This window comes from Sturnus vulgaris, chromosome 26 (genome assembly GCF_052056855.1).
Source record: "Sturnus vulgaris isolate bStuVul1 chromosome 26, bStuVul1.hap1, whole genome shotgun sequence".
Lineage (NCBI taxonomy): Eukaryota > Metazoa > Chordata > Aves > Passeriformes > Sturnidae > Sturnus > Sturnus vulgaris.
In genome coordinates this window covers 4,298,419-4,323,079 of record NC_142268.1, presented here as the reverse complement: position 1 = coordinate 4,323,079, position 24,661 = coordinate 4,298,419, and the positions used below count along the sequence as shown (strand labels likewise).

The window sequence follows — 24,661 nt, the reverse complement described above, 5'->3', positions numbered from 1 at the left end:
TCTGGCTCTGCCTTCCTTTGCTGAGTATGGGGATGGACTATTTGTCCCCAGGTGATCAATCAGAAGGAAATGTAAGGCTTTAGGAGGTGGCAGTGGCGTCTGTGTCCCTGCTCAGTTCCTGTCCCAGCAGATCCCACAATCCTGGAGCTCTGTTCCCTGCAAGACACTGGAATGGCAGTGCCTCTGTTTCCCTCAGAGTGGCTTTGCTCGGGGCTGATGTCCCCAAAAAGGTGACAATGCCTGTGAAATCCCACCCTGGCTTCCCTCTGTTCCCATTGGATGGGGTGCCACAGCTATGCCCTCTCTGCAGCACCGCCAGTCCCTATCCCGAGGTTGCCCCAGAGGGCCTGGAGTGTGGATGGATGTGGGGGTGAGGGAATTGTGCCCCAAAAAGGGGCTGTACCCCGAAACAGGGACTGTACCCCAGAATGGGGCTGTAACCAAACACGGGGACTGTACCCCAGAACAGGGATATCCTGTGGTGCGAGGCTCACTCACATATTACGGCCTGTCCCCTATAACTGGGTCGATGCCTCCCATGCTGTTCCCTGCACCCGTAGGACGGTGGCATCCAAGTCGCGACAGCGGCGCGACAACCCACATCGGAGCCATATCAGTGGGCTGGGACCCTACAGGGCACCCTACAGCGTGGCCCGTTCGCTGTGTGGGAGCTGCGCCTTCCAGCCCTGCAGGGCGCTGAGGCAGCGCGGGCCCTGTCGCGACAGGGGCGCCCGTCCCGACAGCGGCGCCGGGCAGCGCGGGGTTAACCGGAGCTGCCGTAAAGCGCGCCGCGCTGCCGCAAAGCCACGCCGCCGCCTGCCGGCCGCTATTCCCGAACGCGCCCTACGCCAGCGCCGCTGCGCCGCCACCCTCGCGCCCGCTGCGCTTGCGCCGCGCTCCGCCCCGCGGCCTGTATTCACGAAGCGCGGTTGCGCCGCTGGCGCGCGGGCGCGCACGGGCGCGGCACAACTCGTACGCCGTTGGCGCAGCGCGGGCCGTACGCCGTTGGCGCAGCGGCGGAGGGGAGGCGAGCGGGGCCGGGCCGGGGGCGCCGCCATGGGGGAGCGGCCGCGGGGCAGCGGCGCCGCCGCCCGGCGCTGAGGGACCGCCGAGGTAACACCAGAGGAGCACCGGGGGACGGCGGGGGCCCTGCGGCCTCGGCTCCGCACGGCCGGCACCGGGGAGGGGCGGCCGGGCCGGGCGGCGCCGCGGGCGGGGGCGGCCGGGCCGGGGCGGTGGCGGAGGGGGTTGAGCGCCGGGAGGGGCCTGGAGAGAGGAAGGGGCTGTGGGGGTCGCGGAGGTTCCGGGAGAGGCCCCGGCTTGGCCCGGGGAGGTGGCCAGGTGGTAGGGCTGAGGGGGATTCGGTCTGGGCCGGGGAGCAGTGGGGGGCTGTGGGGGTCGGGCTGGGATCGGGGGGTGGGGGAGGCTTTGGGGTCGCGTTGGGGTCAGACTGGGCCGGGGTCTGAGGGCCCAGGGCCGCCTCGCTCCGTCCCCTCTCGGCCACGGCTGTTTTGTGGCCCCGGGGAAGGGGTGCGAGTCCCCCAGTGCCCCCCAGGCCGGCTGGGCGGCAGGGATGGGGTCGGATCCTCCCCGCGTGTCCCCCCGGCCCGCACCCTGCCCCGGCCTGCCTGAGCCTCGCAGGATGTTGGCTCCTTTGTATGTGGCTTTCCTCTCTCCAGAGGGGTTGGGAAGTGTTTATTTGGGGAAAGGACTGTGCTGAACCTGGTATTTAAAACGGCTTTTTTTTCTTCAGCGAAGCGGGTGAGGATGAATGTGAGAAAAGGGAAAACTGCCCTCCCCCTCCTGCCCCCAGCAGACAGGAGCCGACTTGAGCTGTCCTGAGGTTTGCAAATGAGGAGCAGCTCTGCCGGGGAGGCCTGTGGCTCCTGTCGCTGGCTGGCAGGAGGGAGCTGAGCCAGGAGCTGGGTCTGGATCTCGGGGAGCAAACAACGGGAAGTTGTGGGGATGGTCAGGAAGGTGCCTTTTGTTTTGTGCACTGGGCAACATGAAGACTTGCCGCGTCTGGTGTATTTTAAAAGTTAAAGAGCAGAGTTTCACAAACCTCTTTTGAGTTGCTGTGATATCAGTCCGTTCCAAACAGTTAGTGTTAGCCTGGACCCGGGTTGAAAGGTGTGTAAAACCTTTGGAAGTTGTCTCCTTAACTAATCCATTTGTATTCTTTCCACACAACAAGTGGTTGGAGGTGTGGAAGTGCATTCTAAGGAGTGTGTGAGTTCACCTGCCAGCCAGGTTGCCCTGCCACACACAGTGTGCCCTCATCTCCCCACGGCCAGCACACAGGTTTAAAAATTGGGCCTTATGTAACAGATTGGAGCAAACGTTTGGTGTTTGCCAGTGGTCTGACAAAGAATTGCTGCAAATTAGGGCAGGAGGCCTCCATGGGGAGCCTTTGCCGTGGCGGGATAGGCTTGGCTGCTGTGAGGAACTTGCCAAAGATTTGTTGGTTTTGTTTTAATTTGGTATGTTGCAGATAGGGACGTTGTTTGGTCAGAGTTTTATCACTCCTGAGCAGCTCTGGGGTGCTGGGAGGGTTGTGGTGCTGGCTGGTCTAACACCAGCATGTTCAGGTCTGTGGGAACATGAGATCTGGGGAGCCCCCAGCCCTCTAGGGGTTGTCCCTCAGCCTGGATAGGTGGCTGCCCTCTTGTACCCTAGGGTTTGATCTCCTCGTTAGCTGACAGCTCTGTGAGGCCTTATAAATCACTTTAAAAATCAGTTGTGTAGTTCCTTTTCCAAAGCAGCAGCTGCTGTGCTTTGCCCCTGCATCCCCGGGGTGCAGCTGGTGGTGGTTTGCAGGGCAGATCTTGTGTCCAGCAGCTTCCCCAGGCACGCTGGATGGAGCTGTGTGCTCTGCCCTTGCAGCGTGGTGTGTGCTGCTTGCTCTTGGTGCAGCTCCTGAGAGGAGGAAGCGAGCCCTGGCAGCTCAGCAGGTTCCTGGGTGCTGCTCTCCAGAGCAGCTTCACGGTGCCCCTTGTTTTGTATTCCGTGTCAGAGCTCCTGTGCAGCCCGGGTGTTGTCAAAACTGTTAATACGGGAGTGACTCAGCGGATCAATGGGAATGACATGAGGGTTGTGCTCATGGACAATCAGTATTTCCCACCCCCCTCCAGCCCCACTGGGCTGGAAGACACAATGTCTGAGAGCAGCTGCCAATAAACATCTTCGCTGGGCTTGGGCCTGGCTATACTCGAGAGCTGTCTCCCCCTGCCCACCCCCCTCCCCGTGGTTTTCCTAGCTAGAAAAAGCTAGCTTTCCTCCTAGGAGGAGCTGGGATGAGCTGTGCTGGAGCAGCACTCCTGTGCTTGGCTGGTCCCTCCAGGTGTGTGCCTGGCCCTTGATCTGGGGCACTGCTGCAAGGCCCAGGCACTGTGCGAGCCGGGGTGGGTAGGAAGCTGTTTATCTCTGCCTCAGACAGGAACTGCAGCTCCACAGGCACTAAAGGCTTGGTGGGAGGGGTGAGGGAAGCCTCGGGTGAGCAGCAGCCCCTCATGTGCTGTTGTGGGGTGTGCAGGAGAGCTGCAGCCCCTGGGCTGGGGAGGAGACACTCCCCTAGTGCAGGGCCAGGCACTATGGGGTTTGGTACCGGAGGACAGTGGCCTGGTTTGCCCTGTGCTACTCCTGTGACTTCCTGCTGCAGTTTGAGGAGTCAAACCCTCTTCCCTTGTAGTGCTGCTGAGCAGGGACAGACTTGGGTGCCAACACAGGAGCTTCCTTCGTGTGTTTGCCACGGCTTTTTGCTGAGAGCCTGTGGGAACAGCTCTGCCCACAGCCCTGTAATTGTGCTCTGACTGGGCAGACGTGGCTCGTTGTGGGTGCAGTGAGAAGCTGTGAACCTGAGCCTCCTTCTTGGCCCAGACATGGTGTGACCTGGAGTCTGCTTCGGTCCAGCTGTACCCTGGGAGGGCAGAGAGGGAGGCAGGTCTCAGCAGCTCTGGGGTTCTGCTGGAGAGCAAGTCATCTTCCTGTTAGAAAAGCTGTGTGGGGTTTCATGAAAGGTTATTTCTACTTCCTGCTGGCAGTTGGCGTCTCGGGTAGATTTGTTGCTGTAGAGGAGCAGCAGATTTGGTTGTGAGGGAGGTGAAAAGGTGATTTTCTGCTGGGGCAGCTGAATGTGAAGCATCAGGGTCCTCTGTCAGGCTCCCTGATTCGCACCAGCTGCCTTCCTCCTCCTAAAGAATTCAAGTTCCTGGCCAGGCTGTAGCCCCACAGCCCTTCCTGTGGGAAGCCCCTCCCTTGCGTGTTACATTGATGTATTATTTCTAATAACTGGCTTTGAAAAAGCAGCCTGTGCATCAGGAACTGGAGTGACAGGACAAGGAGGAAAGGCTTCCCCCTGACACAGGGCAGGGTTAGATGGATATTGGGAAGAAATTCCTGGTTGTGACAATGGTGAGGCCCTGGCACAGGCTGCCCTGTCCCTGGAAGTTCCAAGGCCAGGTTGAATCAAAGGAGCACTCTGGACTAGTGCAAAGTATCCCTGCCCCTGGCAGGGGATAGAACTGGATTAGCTCGAAGGTCCCTTCCAACCCAAACCATTCTGTGATTCCATTCCGAGGTGTTCCAGCACATCCCTGCCTAGTCTGTCCTACCCTGTCAGGTTTCTGGGTGCCACCCGTGGTGCTCAGAGCTGTGACCCCCCCACTCACAGGGCCCCCACCAGGCTGATGGGGGCAGGAAGGAGGGTGTTGCAGTGGCTGGAAAACCACAGGACGTCTCTCTGCCTTCCGCTCACAGCAGATCAGCACCCACAATGAGGCCTGTGTGGTGTAGGAAATGGCTCTTCAGGTAGGCTGAAACTTCTAGGTAAGGCTTTGCAGAGTGGAGCAAGAAGTCTCTGGTTTCATCCACCATAAGGAGAGTTTGCTCCTGCAGTAGAGGAATTCAGTTAGTTCTGTAAAGGTTTCAAATTGGCTTCTTTGGCTCCAGCGAGATGGAGAGGAGTTTACTGTGTCTCCAGGAAGATCTCCCTGTGCCTATGGGGTCTATGGTCTGCTGGGAGGTTGGTGGCAGTGGCCTTTCCAAGCACCACCCTGCTGACACCTGCCTTCAGCCCCCCAGCGCTTGAAATGTCACAGCAGAAACATCCTCACTCATAGGAAACACAGGTCTTGAGGCCTTGTGGTGACAGTGAAACCAAGTGCTACCACAGTCCTGTCCGTGAAAGGCTTGCACTGAGATGGTGACATGGGGGAAACCCAAAGTCCTCTCCAGTGAGGTCCAGCCGAGCTGACCCCAGGCTGGGGAGGGGTCCCTGTGCCACAGGCCGAGATCTCAGCTTCACCCTCGTGTGAGCCATGAGGCAGCAGAACCACATCCACTGGTGTCTGGGGACCGTGCTCTGAAAGCTGGGCTGTGCTGTGTGTTGTTTAGCATCTGCAGGGCAGGGGTGGCAGTAAGTTGGATGTGAGAGTAGGATTTGGGATGAGCCAAGATGCTGTTGCCTTGGAAATAAGGTGCTCATTGGCCTCCCAGGGTACTGCAGACACCGGGAGTCTGGAGAAAAGGAGCGTTAATTTTTGAGTCATTCATTTTTACATGTCCACCAAGCAAAGAATGTCCTGTAGCCCTTTGTTACTTAAGGTTATGTAATGCTATTTAATGAGGCAGGCCTGGCCTTTGCTTTCCCAGTGGTGAATGAGACAGTTGGCAGGTGATGCACGGGCTTTGTCACCCTGAGAGGGATGTTCTTAAGTTAATAAACAGGGGTTAAGGCTGAGCTTGAACTTGGATTTTGTGCAGCTTTCCTTTGGAAGGGCTTTGCAACCCTGCAGCTGAGCAGTTCTGTGCAGCAGGAATGGTGCTGGGAGGGGTGTGGGGGTTCCCTGGGAGCACAGCCAAATCCCTGGGGGTTTATTCGTCTTCCCAGTCTGGGGGCTGCAGAGTCTTGCTAAGAGGGGCTGCTTGGGTGTGGGTGGCTGAACGATGGGCTCAAAAAGGTCAGTGGAAATCTAATTTAAACCCGAACAGAGCTGTGTTTGTGCTACAAAAGCTCCATTCTTGCAGACTCTGTCCTTGCTCAATGTTTTCAGGTAAAAAAAATCTTGCTGCTTTTGAGGTAACACCGAGGTACAAACAACAAAGCAAAAAACCCTTTCTCTTATCCTTTTTTTAGCAGGGACTGTTGGCAGTGATGAAGTTTATACTCTGCTTGGTTTCCCTGGTTTGATGCAGGGAGAGGATGGTGCTTTCCAGCAACTTCTGTGCTGTGTGTGTGGGCGAGGGGCAGGCTGAGGCTCTCCTGGAATCCCCTCGCCCCCAGCTCTGCCAGTTCCTCTCATCCCCAAGGCGATGCCGGTTTGAGTCAAAGTCTGGCTTTGGTGTTGCCAAGTACAGGGAACGTTAAGGAAGGGCTCAGGGCTGGGAGCAGAGCTGGGGTCCCGGTGCTGGAAGGGGCTGCTCGGAGCCGGGAGCTGCAGTCGGCTGTGGGAGGGCAGGGTCAGTGTGCTGTGGGATGAGGAGGTGCTGGTGCTGACAGGTACAGGCTGGTCTCTGCCTTGAGCCTTGGGAATTCCTGCTCAAACTTGCTGGAGCTCGTCCCTCCGTGGTCTTCGGTGGCTGGGGAGGGAAGAGGAAGTGCTCAGAGCTTTAGCATTTCTGCCAGGGTGACTCGTAGCTGGTTTTAAACCCACACTGTTTTCAGAGGGATGTCTGCCTCATCAGGGGATCTCACTGAGAAGTTGTCAGAGCCCCCAGGAGATTCCCCAGCTTGAAATACCATCATAAGTGTCTTGGGAAGGAATTAGAGAGGAGTTCCAGCATAGCAGACCATCAGAGCTCTCCATCTCACACAGCAATGGGGGATGTTGCCAGGGAGCAGCTCTCCACTGCTCAGTCCCCTCCTGCCTCCCAGGCCTCTCAGAGCAGGCAGAGCTGAGCAAGGTGCTCCTGGGCTTACACAGGAGAGCAAAGGGGAAGCTCATTTAACACACCCCATGATGAATTTAGCAGGATACAGATACTGTGAGTGTGAGTTGGTGTGTAGCACATCTGTGCCGTGTAACCTTTCTCAGGGTAACAGTTGAAGTGTTTTCTGGAGAAGCAGTGGGCGGACCCCTGGTGTTGGAGCAGGATGTGGTTTGGGGTGGTTTTGGTAGGGGATCTTTGGGACCTGGCCTGCAGTGGGGGTGATGGAGCAGCCCCTCTGCTCGGGTTTGGATCAGCAGCATCTGGACATCACAGAACTGCTCTGGGGTGTAACAAACCTGGCTCTGTAAGGCTCTGGCTGCAGAGTCACGACAGCAGCTGCTCCCTTGATCCATGTGGAAAATGCCCATGGCATCCCAGCACCTGAGTGCTGCCAGGCTTCAGGTGCACTGACCTCAGTGCAGGTTTCTTTCTCCTCCTCACCCTTCCCTCTCCCTTTTACTGTACTACCATCTCTCTGACTGTTCTCCTACCTTGCTGGGATGTTTTCTTACAAGATTCAGCACGTCTGTTGGGAACTGGGCTACCTTCAGAGCAGGAACAGCCTGGAGCATCTTCTGCACTGAAGAGCTGGGCATGGCTGGATGGAGAGGTGGGCACCTTTGGGAATGCTGGTGGTGCAGCCAGAGGCAGGGAGGACAAGGTGTGCGAATGCCCTGGACGGCACCCACGGTTCCCAGCAGGTCTTCTCCAGTGTCTCTCTGAGGATATACAATCACAGACCTGGAAATGAGACTCGGACTGATCCTGTGCCCAGTGCAGAGGATGCTCTGCAGCAGCCTTGGCTGGGTGACAGCAGACACCCGAGGTGTGAGAAAACATGAGCAGGGACAGTTCCTGCTGCTGGTTGTGGTCCTGGCAGGGGACTTGCAGAGCCTGAAATCTGACTTCTCCCAGAAGAGGAGTGTAATGCTCGGTGCTTTGCTCCTATTTTTGTTCAGAGCCAGAAATCAAAGTCCAGAGCGGTGCTTCTCCAGCCAGAATCATTGAAAGGCACTGGCTGTTGTTTTAGGGCCAATATTTAACTTGTGCCTTCCATGAGGAATGCCTGTTAGACTCCAAATATTTGCCTTAAGGAAGAAGTTTGAGGGAAGAATGTCCAATGCTGGTGAGGAAGCAGGAGGGATTCAGGAAGTGAGTTTAAGGCTGTGCATGTCCAGGTGTGTGTGGCACAGCCTGTGTTCCCTCTGGCACAGCTGTGGCAGGTACGAGGCAGCTCTGGCTGAGCCGCGGTGTGAGAATGGCTGGGAGGAAATGTTTGTGTGCTCCAGCGCTGGAGCACAGGGCGTGTCTGCTCCCTCAGCCCCAGCCCTGCGCTGCCAAGGGGATTTAAAGGCATAGGCTGGGAGCTGCTCTCCAGCTGGGGCTGGTGTGGGCAACCGGGCTGAACTTCACCATAAAAGCAGCTTATCAGAAAAAGAAATGCCCTGCTGCTTTTGCTTTTGCAGTGGTCTGTGGTGGCAAGAGTTCATTAGCTGAGAAATCCTCTGCACTGGATCTGCTAATGGCAGGATTTCCCATTCCCTGGGCTGACTTGATAAGGTGCTCATGGCTTCTCCTCACCTTTCTGTGTGATCCTTCTCGCAGGGTGCCCCCAACAACCAGGTGAAGCCTGCTGCTGGTTCAGTGCTGACCTTGTCCCACGTTTCTGGGAGAGCAGCTGAACGGGGCTGTGTGCTGGTGTGTGTCACAATTCGGGTCAGGGCATGGTGGCATCTCAGGCTGCATGGGCTGGTTGTGATGTGTGAGGACACGAGGACTGAGAGGAGCCTGATCCTCTTCCCAGCTCCTCTCTGCAAACAGGACAGGTCAGGAATTCTGGGTCTGGCTGGGAAATCTGGGCTTCCTTAGCTCCATGGTAACCCTCTGCCCTGACTTGTCATTCTCTGTGCTGTTGATTGGATGGTTTTGGCCAGGCTTGACTGTTTCATGCCTGGATACAGAGAAAACATGTTTCCTCTTGAAGCAAAACCAAAGGCAGGCAGCTGTTTGAGAGGGGAAGGCTTTTCCTGGGCTCCTGTGGGCACAGCTCTGAAAGGTTGAGAACTTCTTTGTGCCAGTGCGGCAAAGGGCTTGCAAACAGCCCTTGGGCCCAGCCTGAAGCTCTGCTAAGGAGAGCCAAGCCCAGCCAGAGCATGGCTCTGGCTCTTAGTCACAGCTTTGGTGCTGGGGAGGCAAAGAGGAGTGAGAGCCCCATCCAGCTTGGAGGATAGTGGATGCTGGGCAGCTGTGGGAAGTCTTGGTCCCTTTCCATAATGAGAGTTGATGGGTTTAGGCCCACAAATTGGCTGCCTAATGAATGAGGGAGCCAGGGGAGCTGTATCCTGTCGGCAGGGGTTGAAAGAGGTGATGTGAACTAGAAACACGAGTAATTAACTCAAAAAAAAAAGAGGAAAGGTTGGGGTTTTGGATGGAAGTGTGTACTAGAGAAGGATGAACGTGTGCTGGCTGGGATTTCTGGGACAAACCAGAGAAGTGAGAGCCCAGAAGTGAGGGGGAAAGGACAATCTGTTCGTGCAAATAATGTTCCAGGTATTAATAGCAGCAAGATGAAATGGGTCCTCCTGGGGGTGTATCCTACATGTTCCTTCACTGGAAAGATCCCTCTGATTTTTTTAAATTAAGCCCTTTGTGTAGGGTTGAAAGAAGCAGGTGAGGGGAAGGGAGGAACCCGGAGGTTGCACTGCATGTACCTGTTTGAGAGAGTCTTTGGGATGAACCCCTTGAAAGAGTCCTTTCCCAGCACCACCTCTTCAGCTGTAGCCAGTCCTGTGCTCTTCCTGTTTCAGTCCTGGCCTTCTCATCCCCTGCAAAATACACACAGGTGGGGAACGAGGGAAGATGAGGAAAAAAAACCTTTGGAATGTGCCTTTCTGATGTGGAGGTTGGTGCAAGCCAGACCAAATCCTTAATCCACAAAGCTGTCCCAGTGCTTAATAAAGGGTTGTGAGGCTGACCCACTGTGTGAGGGATGGAGGAGTGAAAAGATCCTGCACAGCTTGTGGTGGGACCGGGAATGGGATGTAGGTCTCTGGTCCCTCTGTTTTGAAACTTACCCATCCCTTCAAGTCAGCAGACTGGGGTGCTTGCTGGGCCTTAGGAATTTGTCCCAGTTAGTCTCCAGTTAGCTGAGAATTGCTGTTCTCTATCCTCTTTTTTCTCTGAGATCACAGATCCTTCCATGCCCATCTGTGAAATAAGCAGGTCGCTTGCATACTTTTGAAAGGTTGCAAGGAAAACTGTAATGGATTGAGCTGCTGATGGTCCTGTAATAGAGGGGGTGGGAAGATGAACACCTCGTGGATCGCTCACTGCTTCCCTGAAGATGCTGCTGGCTCTTGCATGGAAGCTGATGGATGTTGTCATGCCACAGAGCATCCCTCTGCCCCAGTTATTCTGCAGGAAGGATTAATTGCATGGTGCTGCTCTTTCCTCTTCATGGTCTGGGCTGTGGGTCCTGCCTGTGGCCCTGGAATGCTGTCCCTGCTGGGTGACTGTCCCTGCTGGGGGGGAGCTGGGAGCCAGGACAGCAGCGAGTCAGCTCCTGTGTGGCTCTGCAGCAGGGATCTGGTTTTGACGTCTCAGCACATGAATTTGACAGTTCTTTGGGGAGAGGTTTCATGGTTAGCCCTTCTGGGTGCTTTCCCTTCCCTCCCCGTCTTGTCCCCCCAAATCTGTGTGGTTTGGCTGTCATTTGAGGGGAAATGTGTGGGGCTTGGAGCAGCCTTGGGAAGAAAGCAGAGGGGAAAATGTGGGACAGCTCAGCTTGGCAGAGCTGCAGCTCTGCTACCCAGAAATGAAACAGCCCTTGTCACCAGTGGGAATGACATCCCTTCTGCCCACCCTGCTCTGGGACCCTCCAGGACAAAAGGACTGGGCTAGGACAGAGCTGAGCTGGTGCTGCTCCCCCTTCCCGTGTGACTTCAGGAGAGGTGGGGAAGTTGTGATTAACTGTAGTTGTGTTGATTGAAGAGATGACTGGATCCAGGCACCCCTTTTTCCCCCTGCCTTGCCTCACAAAAGGCCACCCCAGATCTGCCAGTGCAGCTGCTTCCTAACCTGGTTCTGTCAAAAGGATATGGGTTAAGGAAAAAAATAAAACCCTACAATTAAAAGTGTTTCTGCCAACCCAGATCCTGCTGACAGGAAAGGGGTTGGGAGCGTTACACATGACAGGAGGCCAAGCAGATCTGTGCAGAGTGACAGTCCCCAGATGGCTGAGGAGCAGGGAACCCTGCTGGCACGCACAGCTCTCGCCATCGCTGTGATCAGGCCTTTGGCAGCCAGGCTGGAATTGTTCTGAATCCGCTGAGTTGGAGTCTTTGTGGGTCTGTCTCCCCTTGTAAGCTGTGGCTGGTGTGTGCATGGCTCATTAAAAACCCCTTCCAGAGTATTCAGCTTGCCCCTTGTCCCCGTTCCCTGTGGAATGAGTAGCTATCCCACATCTTGGAGGTGGGAGATGAAACTGTGGTTTTCATTCCTCCAGTGCTGCGTGTTGTCTCTGCCTCTTCCTCCCCTGGTCCCAGGCAGGGCTGGGAAGGAGCCCTGTTGCTTGAGGTACTGGGCAAATCCGTGTCACAGCTCTTGCCTATGGGAAGTGATCACAGCATCCCAGAATCATTTAGGCTGGAAAAGACCCCCAAGATCGAGTCCTGCCTGTGACCAATTCCCATATTGTAACTCAGCCCAGAGTGCTGAGTGCCACATCCAGTCTTCCCTTAAACACCTTCAGGGGTGGTGGCTTCACCATCTTCTTGACAGCCCCTTTAACAACCCTTTTTAAGAAGAAATTCCTCCTGATATCCAGCCTATGTTGATGAAGGTGACAGGTTCTCTGGTTTCTCAAAGCTGTCTGGTTTCTCAAAGTCACACAGGTGAGCTTTGGCTCTCCTTTCAGGAGCTGGTTGCTTTGCCACACAATTCTCAGCCCCTCACTGGAGCTGCTGGACTGATGGTTGGCACCTTTTGGCTGAGCTTTGGGATACCCTGTGAGTGCTCCCAGTGTTTCCCTGGCTCTGCACTGGTTCTCTGGGTGGTACAGGGCAGCTCACCCTCCCAAGTTGTTGGGTTGGTCGTCCCTCCTTTCCCACACCTCTGTGGTGACAGCCCTGGAGTGGCAGAGCTGGGTGGTGTGTGTCTATCCCCTGGCAGGAGAGCAATAACTCTTAAAAAGGGGAGGTTGCCTGGGGTGGCACAGGTCAGGAGGAGGAGGGAGTTACTGTCTACAGGCATCTACTCCATCCACCTCCTGGAAATGTGAACCAGGAAACAAATCTGAAACCAATCTGACAATCTCCAGGTCAGGCCTCTGACCCAGTCCTGGGGTTGTGCCACGTTACTGCCCTGTGTCAGGTTACTGCCCTGCCTGGAGAAGGCACATGTGGTCAGGGCCACCATCCCTGCAGGTGACCATAGAGAGCACATCAGCCTTTGGACACTGGGCTTTTCTGCCTCTTCTTCCACTGCTTTCTGTGTGACATGTGGCAGTGTTGTGCCTCAGTTCCCTTTTCTGTAATGACACTTCCTTGGGGACCTGCTCTGAACCAGCTGCTGCAAGGAGCAGTGTAAGAGCTGGGGGGGCATTGGTCTGGAAAGCCCCTGGAGCCTGTGACGAAGGACATTGGGAAGATAAGATGGCTAATGCTGCTGCTTGGATTGTTTCCCAGCCTGCTGGGGGAGGAGGAGGTGTGTGTCCAGCCTTGGGAGCCATATGGTGTGAATGCCAACACAGGAGAGAGGATGGGTCTCTTCTGGGGTGTCCTGCCTGATGTGTCGTGTCAAGAATTTTGCAATGGCAGCATACCTGAGTTGATCTGCTCTCCCTGGTGGCCTGGACTCTCCTGGAACAGAGGGGGTTTTCTCATGCATGGCTGCTTGGAAAGCTGTGGTTCAGATAAGGCAGTCTGCTGTGGCCATGCAGCAGCTTGGGCAGCGGGGGTGTCCTGCCCTTCAGAGATGGTGGTTTCCAGAAGAGTGAATGTCACCTGTGTCCCTGGCACAGAAATTGTCAGGCTGGTGCAATGTGCTGATGGTATCCCTCAGATTCCTTGTCTGGCCTCCCGAGTTGGGATTCCCCTGCTCCCTGTGCCTTGCAGACAGGGTGGAGAGAGTGGTTTTGCTCATTCTGTGCTCATTAGAGGCTGCAGGGAAGGGAAATGGAGCCATTTCTAGTTCTCTGCTAAAAGTTGATCTCCCACTCCCTGGAAGCTGGGGGTGATCTGGGATAGCCTGGGTTGTTCAGTGATGTTCAGCCATTGGTGCTGTGGGGAGGCCTGTGGTGTGAGTGGGGGCAGCAGTCTGTTCCCAGTCTCCTGCTCCTGAGGTTATCTGGGAGCTGGTCCAAGGGCTGTGGGGGGGAACAAGTCCTGAGTGTGTCACTGTGGTGTCCCGCTCCGTGGGGAGGAGAGTCCCAGGCTTGCCTGTGCTGGTTTTCAGTCAAGTTCCTCTGTGGGGAGAAAATCTCTTCCAGGTGGATGAAAGGTTCTCAGACCCGGCTTGGGCTTGGAGGACGGAGGGAAAGGAGATAGATGCATCCAGAAATTTGCTTTTGTTATGGGAGAGGTATTGGGAAATGTCTCTTACCCTCTGAAGAGCAAATGTTGATCCCATCACCCTGCCTTCCGCTGATCCTTGGCAATGCTGCAAGGAGCACATACGGATTTGAGGCTGTGGGCTCTCTGAGGACATCCTCGAATGGCTCACGTTCTTCCTCTGCTCTTGCACATCTCCCACCAGTTGACAGCACTCCCTGTGAGACAGTGCTTGAATGGCCCCATCATCCCTGTCCTCTGCTCCTGGCCCGTGGGATGCTGGCACGGTTTCACGATGTGGAAGCAGAGCTGTCCCACGAGGAGCTTTCCCACCGCGTGGGGGAATGTCCCACCCCACCATGTGCTCAGACCCTCTGACTCATGTGCTCCTCTGGAGCCTCATCCTGCTGTGATGAGGTTGGATCATCATGTGGGCAGTGTCCCTCTCCAGAGATACCTGGGAGGCTCCCAGAGGAGAGGGGTGGATGGGCTGGAGGCAGGGCTGGCTGGGAATAGCATTGCTTCTCCAGGGAGTCCCATGGACAAGAGAGGGCCATAACTCAGGATATTGGGGGCTGCAGGGCTTCCCCTTCCTTGCTGAGAGCTGCTCTCAGCTTTCCCATGCGTGGGAATTGATAAAGGAGCTGATAAAGCTGTGTCAGCAGGGAGCTGTTGTGTCATGCACTGGCTGAGGGTCCAGGGCTGCCTGCCGCAGGTGGGGACTCGCTCTGTAGCTTGTGGCAAGGGGTGACAGTGGCACTGCAGTCCCTCCTGGGGCATTCTCTCCTGTGAGAATAGCTGCTGTCGTGTCCTGCCTCAGTTTCTGTCCTCAGGGGCCTGTGGTTGTGTGAAGGAGGAAGCTTTGGCTGTAGGGCCTTCTCAGTGGATTGTAGTGGAGAGTGTGGACCCTGCTGTGCTTTCAGTGCAGTGCAGAAAAGCAATAGCATCATACACAGCATTGTGTGTGTGATGAGGCTTTGTGATGGACTGGCCTTGTGGTGGTGTTTGGGCTGTCCCAGAGCAGGGAGAGCAGGACACCTTCCCATCCCCCTGCTTTGATGGGAAGAACTAATTTTGTGGACTGGGATTCGGAGATCTCTGATAGTTTGCTGTTTCAACCATCTTACTTGGCACTAATATTTAAATACATGTGAGAGCTCTTGTGTATTACTGAAAATTCACTGGAGGGAGGGAAGACCCTGAAGTTTACCAACAAGCACTGCAGAGTGGCCTGGATACCAGGCTGGGAAACAAGCCCATCCCAGTGTGTTGGGAAGTGGACAGCCATTTGCCAAAGCTGTTTGCTGTTTGTTTCTTGCCCCTCCTGCCCTGGTGAGGTGTCAGCAGTGCCAGCGCTGTGCTGTTCTCTATGGGTCCCTGTGCCCACTGGCTCCAGGAGATGCTGAGCAGGTGGGCTCAGGATCAGCTCTTGGATGGGCACATTGTGGCCTCACAGCTGCTGCAGTGTTCCCCTCTCTGCTTTGCTGGGCCATTCTGAGCCAGAGGCATGTTCCTCTGATGTTTCCTCCTGCTGCTGCCTGCATTTGTACCTGCTGTTCCTCTGGGCGTGCTGTCAAATCCTCTTGCAGCAGGTTGTCCCTAAGCCTTGTCCTTCAGCCAGGCACTTCCTGCAGCCCGTGCCTGGAGCTCTCTGGGGCCAGGGCAGCTCTCGGCTGTGGCTGCAGAGGAAAGGTGCAGCACATCTCTGGCTGCAGTGGAGGTGGGGAGAGCCTTCCCCTCTTCTCCCTGGGAAACTGATGGCAGCTCCTCTTCCACATCCATTCCTGGACGTGCTGCCGGAAGTGCATTAAGATCCCTTATCAAGGGAAAGGCGAGCAGCACTTCATCTTGTTTTTATGAAAAGTGTTAGCTTTTGAGGGCGTGGGAGTATTCAGGGACAGGGCTGGGGAAGTAGATGGTCTTAACCTTATTTCAGGCTACAGCAGCACAGGAGGAGGTGTTCCAGCCTCAGATGGAAATGGAAGCTGTTCCCAGCTGCTGGGTGAAAATTATGTTTGTCTAGAAGCCTGTTTTTTCCCATTGCCTGGTGACTGTGAAGCAGGCTGCAATCTCTGGGGAGGGGAGGAGGTGGAAGGGGAACTTGCCTGCTCAGAAGCTGACATCTGAACACAGAGCTTTCCTGCCTGGTTCTTGTGGCCGAGCAGAGCGACTGTCATGGCCAGCCTGGTGATGTGGGTTACGGTGGTGATGAATCTGTGTGTGTGTGACACACGTAGGATCACACCTTTCACAGAAAGGCTTTGCAGGGGAGTCTAAGTGCTTCTGCCCGAGTCCAAAGCTAAAACTGCTCTAGAAACTTCTGTGGAGCTGGGGATGGAGAGGGCTCGGTGATGCTTGTTCCAGGTGTGCTCATGCAGCTCCCATTCCTGATCAGCCAGCTGCCCTTGGGCTGGATCCTTATGGTCCTGCAGGACAGGCAGGCACTTGAATCTGTCCTTGTTTGACCTCCCAGGGAAGTAAAAGGGTACCTGAGCTGTCAAGAGTTTGGGTATTTTTCCCACAGCATCCAGTGGCAGAGGTTGGTGTATGGGATAGGGCTGCCTGCCCTGAAGGTGCTGTGGGCTCTGCAGTCTGTGCTCAGCAGCTGTGTGAGCAGCAGCTCTCCTTGGGCTTCTCTGTTTCCCAGGGTGAGCACACACAGATGTGACTCAGTGATTTGGGAGACAGACAGTGCTTTGGACACCTGCTTGCAGGCAAAGCCTGTTTTGCAGAGAGTTACCAGGCGTGAAAGCAAAGCTCAGGTTTTGCAGGAGGTGAGCACTGGGGACCTGCCCTTTCCCAGTGTGTGTCAGTCAGATCTGCCTGGGTTGTTCTGCTCTGAAACGTCTCAGATTTGGTGTTGGTGGAGCAGCTGAGTCTTGGGCTTTATGCTCTGGGTGTCAGTGGGTTAAAAGCAAGGCTGGGTCCTGTAGAAGGGAAACTTTTGCAGGCTCCTTCCCAAAATGAGCACACTTGTGATAATGAATCTGTGCAAGAACTGGACAGGATGTGACTGGTTGAAAAATGTAAATGTATGGATGGGGGAGCAGGAGAAGCGGAAGCCATGGGACCGGTAAATGCCTTTTTGCTGGCCAACTGCTGTGGACTTTTGGAAGGCAGCTGGTTCCTCTCTGCAGCTCAGTTTTCCAGCAGCAACATGGATTTAATTAGGATCCGGTGTCCCCCTGGAGCTTGCTGCGTTGGGGGTGTATTGTCTCACTTAAATGGAAAACCCCGTGGCAGAGCCACCAAACCCAGCACATGTGAGGGGCTGAGGGCAGGGAGCACTGGATTGAGTCAGTGGCTGTGTGAGAAATGCCTGAGTGGATCCAGCTCCTTCCGTGGTGAGCGGGGGGCTCCAGAGAAAAGTCACGTCTTGGCCGGGGTGGCTGCGTGTCCCATGGAAACTCCGGAGCAGATGGGAAGGGACGAGGCACTGGGAGCTGCACTCTGCTCCTTTTAAGGTCTCCCAGCCAGAGACTCGGCTTTGTCTGTACTGAACTTCCTTTCTTCTGGTGCTACAAACTCTGGCTTAGTAAAACCGAAACCAATTTGACATCCTAATTGGCTTTTTCTGCCTTGAACTGGGGAGACACATTCTGCAGAATTGCCGCATAGGCAGAAAGTAAACCTGTGCCTTCGTTGTTCAGAAGGAGGTTTCCTGCTCTGGTTACCTGCCTGCTACCTGTGCCCTTTCTCTTAGAGTGAGACCAAAGCAAGTTGCAGTTCCCCAGACAGAAATTGTGTGAGCAGGGACACCAGAATGATGCTGGCACGGGCAGTGGGCTGGAGCTGGGTCATTTGCTCATCCTGACATCTTCCAGCTCCATGCCAGAACTTTTCCTGGCCCAGCAGCCTGAGTGAGGATGGCTGTTGCTGGTCATGGAGAAGGGATGCTGGAGTGGAAGGTGATGGCAACATCCCAGAGGCATTATGGCAGGGCTGGATGGGAAGGTGGGAATTAAGTACCAATTGCTGCCTGACTCCCTCCTGCAACCCGGGGCTTTGCATTTCCACCACCCACTGTGCTTTTGTGTTCTCCTGTTCCCCTGCAGAGGATCCTGCATGGGGACCATGGGAATGGCTCCCAAAATGAGCATGGCCAGGAACTGGGAAAGGGCTGCCCTTGGGCTTCGTTGGGCACAATCACATCAGAAAAGGTGTAAATCAAAATGCATACCCTTTGTGGGGTCTGTAGACCTAGAGCTTCAGTGTGTTTTCTGGTTATGAATTCTGCTGCTGGAAGTTTAAATTTGTGTCCCATGAACCCAAGAAGGTGAATTAACTCTCTTGGGCACTTGCTTCATGGATGGGTTTGTCTGACTTGGGCTGGGTTTGTTATTTCCAGACTAGTTTTCAGATGTGGTCTTATTTTAGCATGTGTGTATTTACTGTTATTTTTCCTAGAGAAGTACTTTCAGCTTTTTGCTTGGTTTCTGTGCTGCTGCTGAAATTTCCATCGTGGTATTTCCGGCTCCTTGGTGGAGCACAGTTTAATATTTTCCATCCAGGTGTAGCTGCTTTGGATGAGGATCCAAGGAAAAGAGTGAAATTTTGCTTTGGACTGGAAGTGAATTGGCAGCTCATAGGAGTGGAGGTGCTTCATGCTTTTTTTTTTGTGTGGCTGTTAAGAGATTTAGAAGTGTCCTTACTCTGTAGGCTGGTTTCAAAAACATGAAGATCTGGGTTGATCTGAGTTTGGATGTTGATGATCCAAGTTCTGCATTTGGACTGACCAAAGCACATTGATTTCTTTCTGCTCGTATGTGCAGGGAGCAGTTGCTCATCAAACAGTCCCACTCCTGTTGGTTGAAGAGGGGCCTGGTTCCTCCTCAGATATTTTTGGGTGCAAAATGACTCCTGCTGACCTGCTGCTGGAAAGCTGACACTGTGCACACACATGCTGCTGAATTCTCCTCATCCACCCTGAGCTGTGCTGTGCATGAGAGTTTGGGGTGAAGTTCTCCTGCTGCTGTTCCAGGGGTGTTCTGGCACGTGGCTTGTGCAGCCCTGCTCATCTCAAGAGGACGAAATTTTTTGGATTAGGATCCCACCAGCATAAGGAATTCACACCTTGAATTGTGAAAAAGCTCTTGTGGTTCCACTGGAAACTGAAAACTCAGCTATTGGTGGTTTGCCCCCGTCTTTTACTTCTTTTTTAATTCAGTTGTTTGGAGAACAGTTTCAGTTTCGCTTCCACTCCCTTTAGGAGCCCTTGCACGGGGGGGATGCTGTGCTTGCTCTGGGTCTGTGGGCAGGAGCCTGGCAAGGTTGGGCTGGAGTCCTTTAGAGATCTCTGGAACCTCACACAAGTCATTACTGGATGTGTTGTGAGAGTCCGAGGTGGGAAGCAAGGACCCCCCTTCAGCAGAAGCATTTCCCTGCTGCCTTGTTGAAACTCTGCTCTCCTCGTTCTTACAGAGGGAATGGTGTGGTACAAATATTAAAAAATATTGAAAATTCATAGCAATCCATTAAAAAACCATATTTTAGTTCAGAGGCTGGGAGAAAATAACTTTGAAACAATTTGGAGCTTGATTTGTTGTAGGTTAAGGGCTGACCAGAGTTCACAGTGTCATAAAAGTCTCCTGGGGAAGGGAATAGCTGGTAACGAGAACATTTCTAATTTAGAGAAAAGTTTAATAGACATGAGAGCTGGAAGAGGAAGCCAGAAAGAAAAATCCATCTTCTTCATGGCACAGTTTAATTATAGGGAAAAAACCTAAATGTTTTATTATTTTTAAATGATTATTTTTTCAACCTGGTGGATTTATGCCTTGTTTTTATGGACGTGGCTGAGAGCTGTGGATGGATACCTGGGTGAAGTCCTGAGATGTTGGGGCTGACTGCTGGCCTGTGCTGGGAGCAGGGCAGCACCTGTACATGGTATCTTCTGTAATGTGTGACAGGCTTGGCACGTTCCTGCCTCATTTGCCTTATTTTTGTTTATTCTGTGTTACCTGTGCAGCTGGAGATGATGGTGTGTCTGGTTGGTTGCACTGAGAGTGGATTTATGTTTTTAATTCCAGTGCTGGGAGTGTTGTTGGCTGTGTCCATCCCTGGGGCCATGCAAAGGGAGGGTCAGATCCTGTCCATGGGGCACTGGCCAGGCTGGAGGTGCCAGGAGTGCCCTGTGCCCACTGCTCTGGGAGCTGGGTGTGATCCTCTCTCCTCACAGACACTCGGTGCTCTCAGTAAAGAGCTGGCAAAGCAGGAAGGGAGCAGAGGTTTGGAGCGAGGATGCTGGGATCATGTTGGATTAAAAGCTTTGCTGCCACAGTTCAGGGTTTTTGTGGGTTGGAGTTTTTTTGTTGGGGTTTTTTTCCTTCTGAACACTAGAAGAAATTCTGGTAGAAACGTTAACCTCAGCTTTATTCTTGTGTTCTTTTCAAGAAAGAATTTGGATGGAAAAAAGCATGTTTTGGACAAGCTGCCCATGCAGATTTCTTGATTGTAAATATTGGGGCACCAGAGTGAAACCCCCCTGGCTCTTTGCTGAGAGGGAAACCAGCCAGCACTGTCAGTGCTTCAAACACTGCTGGTGCAGTGGCCATGGTGACAGAGCTGTGTCTGCCGTGTCATCAGTGACTCAGCCTGGTGGCACCGCACGGAGCCAGGGTCTGTGTTTGGGGGATGAGGGACACGGCAGACTCGGGGTGCAGTCAGGGAGCTGGGCTGAGGGCTGCTCAGTGGGGCCAGCTGGCTGTGGGGCTCATGTGGGGATCCAAACAGGGCATTTGTGACCATTGGCTATCCCTGGCCTGTGTGTGGGCAGCAGCAGCACGGCTAGGGTGGGTGGGTGGGTGGCTTTCACAGGATGCTGTCCCTGCCTGGTGGGGCAGTTCCTTCAGTTCTGGGTTCTTATCTCTGCCTTGAAACACGCTGGGGGGGCTTGCTGAGCTCTCAGCACCGTTCAAAAGCTGAAAAAGAGCCAGACATCTTTACAGGGACCTCAAATGGAGGAGGTGGATGCAGGGAAGTTATCCCAGTGTAACGGGAGGGGTGTGAAGGGCCAGGGACTCAGTACACGCCCAGATCACCGGGAAGGGGTGGCAGAGCCAAGAGCTCTCAAATCCCTGAAGCTGAGCTCGAGGCTGCCCCGGCTCGGAAGGCGCTGCACGTTCCGCCCGGGTTCCCCGGTGGCTCTGCATCAGCAGTTAAGTAACAAAGTATTTAACAAGAGCTTCCTGTTATGCTGACACCAACACCAACCTACAAAGGAGTAAACAGAGCTGTGCTGGCTCCTGCCTCGCTGGAGGCTGGAAAAAGGGTTGGAGATTGGGAGGAGGCCGTGGTGGCATCACTTCTGAACCCAACCTGCTGGGCCAGGGATGATGTTCTTGCACTTGGCAGAAACTGCTGGGGAAATGGCTGCTTCCAGGACTTGTGCTTGGTTTTTAAGGGAATTTCTGGGCTGGATAAAGGCCCCTTCACCCCTTGCCCTGCTGCTCCAACTCCTCCACAGGTGCTGTCCCCAGAGTGGTGCAGCCCATCCTCCATCCTGTGGGCATAGCTCTCACAGCTCTCAGAGCTCTGGGTGTGAGAGCTCCCATCTCCACCAGGTTCCTGGAGTTCCTCAGTCAGAGCCCTGAAACTCCTGTTTTCTTGAGGGATCCAGAGGAAATGGGGCCACAACAAGCCAGTCTTTCTTTGCCATAAGGGATGTTCTGCTGTCCTGGTAGGTTTGTTTGAATCTCCTGTGACTGGAGCTGTCGCTGGTGGAGCTCCAAGGTGGAGTCCAAGCTCTGGGGGCTGCACAGCCCCTCTGCCTCTCAAGCCCATGGAGGAAACTTCCTTTGTGGGGTCAGGATGAATTTTCTCCAAACAGCACATCCCATGGAGCTGAGTTTCAGCCTGTTCAGTTGCTGTGCCCAGCTCAGAGGAAAGGTTCATGTCCTAGGGTGGAGGAAGCTCAGGAGATGTCTCTGGAGCTGTTGGATGGTCGTACTGTAAGTGGAGACCAATGACAAGTGGTGTCCTCAGGGGCTGGCCCTGGGACCAGTGCTGTTTTACATCTCTGCTGGTGACAGGGACAGTGGGACTGAGGGTACCCCAGCAGGTTTGCTGGTGACACAGGGCTGTGTGGAGCAGTCATGTGCTGGAGGGAAGGGATGGAGCTTCCACAGGGACCTGCAGGGGTGGGATTGTGCCAAACTCATGAAGTTCAACAAGGCCAAGTGCAAGGTCCTGCCATGGGCTGGGACAATCCCAAGCACAAACACAGGCTGGGTAAAGAATGGATGGAGATCAGCCATCCCTGGAGAGAGAGATTTGGGAACTTTGATGGATGAGAAACTTGATGTGACCCAACCCCATGAGCTGGCAGCCGGCTTGGCTGTACCCATTGCAGGGCTCCCGTGGGAAGCTGGGTGAGGCTTTCCATGACCCCTGTTTTGGGAAACCTCTGTGGGGTGGCACAGCTTTCCCTGCTCTGTCACGAGCAGGGCTGGCTGCAGCTCTGCAGGCTGGAACATGTGTTTAACAACAAACCCTTGCAGACATCATTTGGGACCGTCTGTAGCTCACTCTTGAAAATGTTTAAGACTTTGCTTTGTTTTAAGACTTTTGATCTTTCTTTAAGCTCAGCCTCTTCAACTTTTAGAATTTATTGGGATTTGGTTTCAGCTGTGTAAGGCCACTGGTTGCTTTTTGGTCTGGATTTTTATGCTGGGAGCCAGCTGATGGGTCATCCTCTGGGACATCGGGGTATTTGTGATTATTTTTAGCCTTTAATTGGCAGTGATCTGTACTTGGAGCTGCGGAGTGTCAAGGGCTTTTCTCTTTGTGCTCTCAAGAAGCTTTCCTTTCTCTTTCATCTGGATGCAGCTGTGTTTCTCTTCTGCTCACAGAGCACAGAGTACATGGAGAAACCAGCTCCAAGAACCATCCCAAGGCTGGTGGGGCTCAGGGAGCAGCACCCAGGGATGCCCCAGGACACCTGGACCCTGTCCCGAGCAGCACCATGGCCCTGCTCCCTGACCTTCACCAGCCACTTCCCTGCTCCAGGCTGTTATTTTTTCCTCTCCTTCCCCTGTTTTGTCTTGCCCCGTTTAGCTGTAACCTCTTTTGGGCAGGAACACGGTGTGTGTGTTCACACAAAGGGCTGAGAACAATGTGCCCCAGATGGTTTGTACAAGTGCCTTCTCGGCAGCCACGGGGCTTCATTCTACAGGAAAGAAATTCTTAAAAATACAACTCCTCAGCATCTTATACTTGCAAATGTGAGCAGGAACTTCCCGAGCCGTGATATTTTGGTCCAAGTCACAGAGACAAGGGGTAGCACTAGAACTGCACCTTTTATTTTTTTAAGGAAAAAAACAACTCCCCCCAACCCCAATTCCCCTTTTCTAACCCTTACATCTGCAGGGAAAAGCTTGTAAATGTGACTGAAGCAGCTCTGACCTGCTTAAAACCAGATGGCAAACAATATTTTAACAAAAGCACTGTGAACTCCCTCTTTAGGAGTCAGAAGTTGTGTGGGCTTGCCCCGTTTTTATGGCACTTCCAGTGCTTCTGAGGTTCTGTTTTGGGGGTGCTCAGGCACTTGCACTTGCTTGCAGTTTGTCCCCCTTCCAGGATCCCTGAGCACTGGCACTGCAAACACCACAGAGCACTGCTTATTTACTTTAAGACCACAGCTTGCTTTGGAATTTCTTCTGCCAAACTTCAGGCCAATTCATTTTTTTTTCTTATTTATCCCACTCCCTCCCAAAGAGAGAAACAAGTTTTCTTAGTCTCATCTTGCATCAGATTTGATTCCAGGCCAAGAAATCCAGCCTAGAAGGTGCTTTCCTGAGGCTGCTTGCCTCACTGTGACCTTTTGGGAGAGGATTCCTGTGCAAAATGGAACAATATGATATCAGTTTATCCAGGGAACCTTCCCCCATGGTGCTGCTGCCTGGGGAGGATGGGTCAGGTCTGGGTCCCTGTTGCCTGTTGAAAGGCTGCTGTGTTTTAACAAACACGGGGGTTTTTTGCTCCAGAGCAGTGGGAGTCCTGGGATTTTACCAAAAGTTTCTGTTTCTAATTAGGTTGCTCTCAATTTTAAAGGCCAGTGATCCCTTTATGGCACAGGGTGGAAAACCTGAGCAGTCACTGACACTGCACAGAGGTGGGTCCTGCTTTTGTCCCAAGGTCCAGGGAGCCACTGTTTCTCCTTGGCACTCCTGAGATGAGACATTAATTCCTCCCAGCCCTTGGCTCATCCACGGGGGAGGCTGGTGGGCAGAGTGTGAGGGAGCATCACTTGCCCTGGCCAGACTCACAAGGATGTGGTTCCTGCTGCTCTGACCACCCGGCTTGGGAAAGGGGGAATTGCAGCATGGCAGTCCCAGCGTGGGGGCTGGGCTGTGGCCTCGCTGGCTGTGAATCTGGCCCAGATGCCTGAAATTGGGGTTTGGAGCTGGGCCCCTCCAGAAGGGCAGTTCCTGAGGCTCCACAGGCAGCACCAGAGTTGTGCTGTGCTGCTCCCTGCGTTTGTCTGGGCTGGGAGAAGGCAGCATAGTCTCCCTGTGCTCACAGGAAACAGGATTTAATTTTTCCCTTCTGTCTCACTTCATTGTCTGAAATTCCCTTGCAGAGGCTGGCCCATAACTCTTCAAAGAAAATAATCCCAAGCGCAGGGGCTGGAGCTCCCTGGGCTCTGGCTGTCGGCCGCCTGACTGTGCAAACAGTCTGGGCCTGGAATCCCCTGGGACTGAGCATAAAGGTCTGATTCAGAAGGAAAACAGGTTATGGAGCAGCAGGGCCTGTGCATCACTGGCTGCTCCCCTTTCCCAGTGTGTGGCTGGAGCCATGTCCAGGGAAAGAAGCTGCCTGCTCTGGGAGCTGGGAGCCCATGGGAGAATGGCTCCCGATGTCCTGTGGAGGTGGGAGAAGCATGAGGAGGTCGGGAGGGCAGCACCATGTGCTGAACCCCGAGCGGAAATTATTGGGGGAGCAAAGAATGAGCAGGATGTCACGTGTGGGCCGTGTGTGCTCGGGGCTGGGGCAGAACAAAGCACAGGGAAGCCCTGCTCCTGCCGCTCCCACCCTGCTTCCTGCTGGCACGGACACGCTGCTGGGGGAAGGGAGCACCAGGCCAGGAGCCAGCCCGTGCCTGCCCACCCTTGGAGAGCTGGAAGGCTCCCCGTGCCTCAGTTTCCCTCAGCTGGGGTGTGCTGGGTGCAGCAGGATGTCCCCGGTTG

The 24,661-nt window shown here is 54.3% G+C and overlaps 1 protein-coding gene across 2 annotated transcripts in view; it reads left to right on the top strand.

Moving 5' to 3' along the window:
• The first annotated feature begins 974 nt into the window (after window positions 1-974).
• Window positions 975-24,661, top strand: part of CSNK1G2 (casein kinase 1 gamma 2) — a 41,199-nt gene continuing 17,512 nt past the window's right edge. Inside the window, exon 1 of one of the 2 annotated variants that reach the window (XM_088179214.1) lies at window positions 975-1,113. The gene's annotated coding sequence lies outside the window, so the exon portion shown is untranslated. The remainder of the gene's footprint in view (window positions 1,114-24,661) is intronic. The other variant, XM_014884365.2, reaches the window with a different exon arrangement.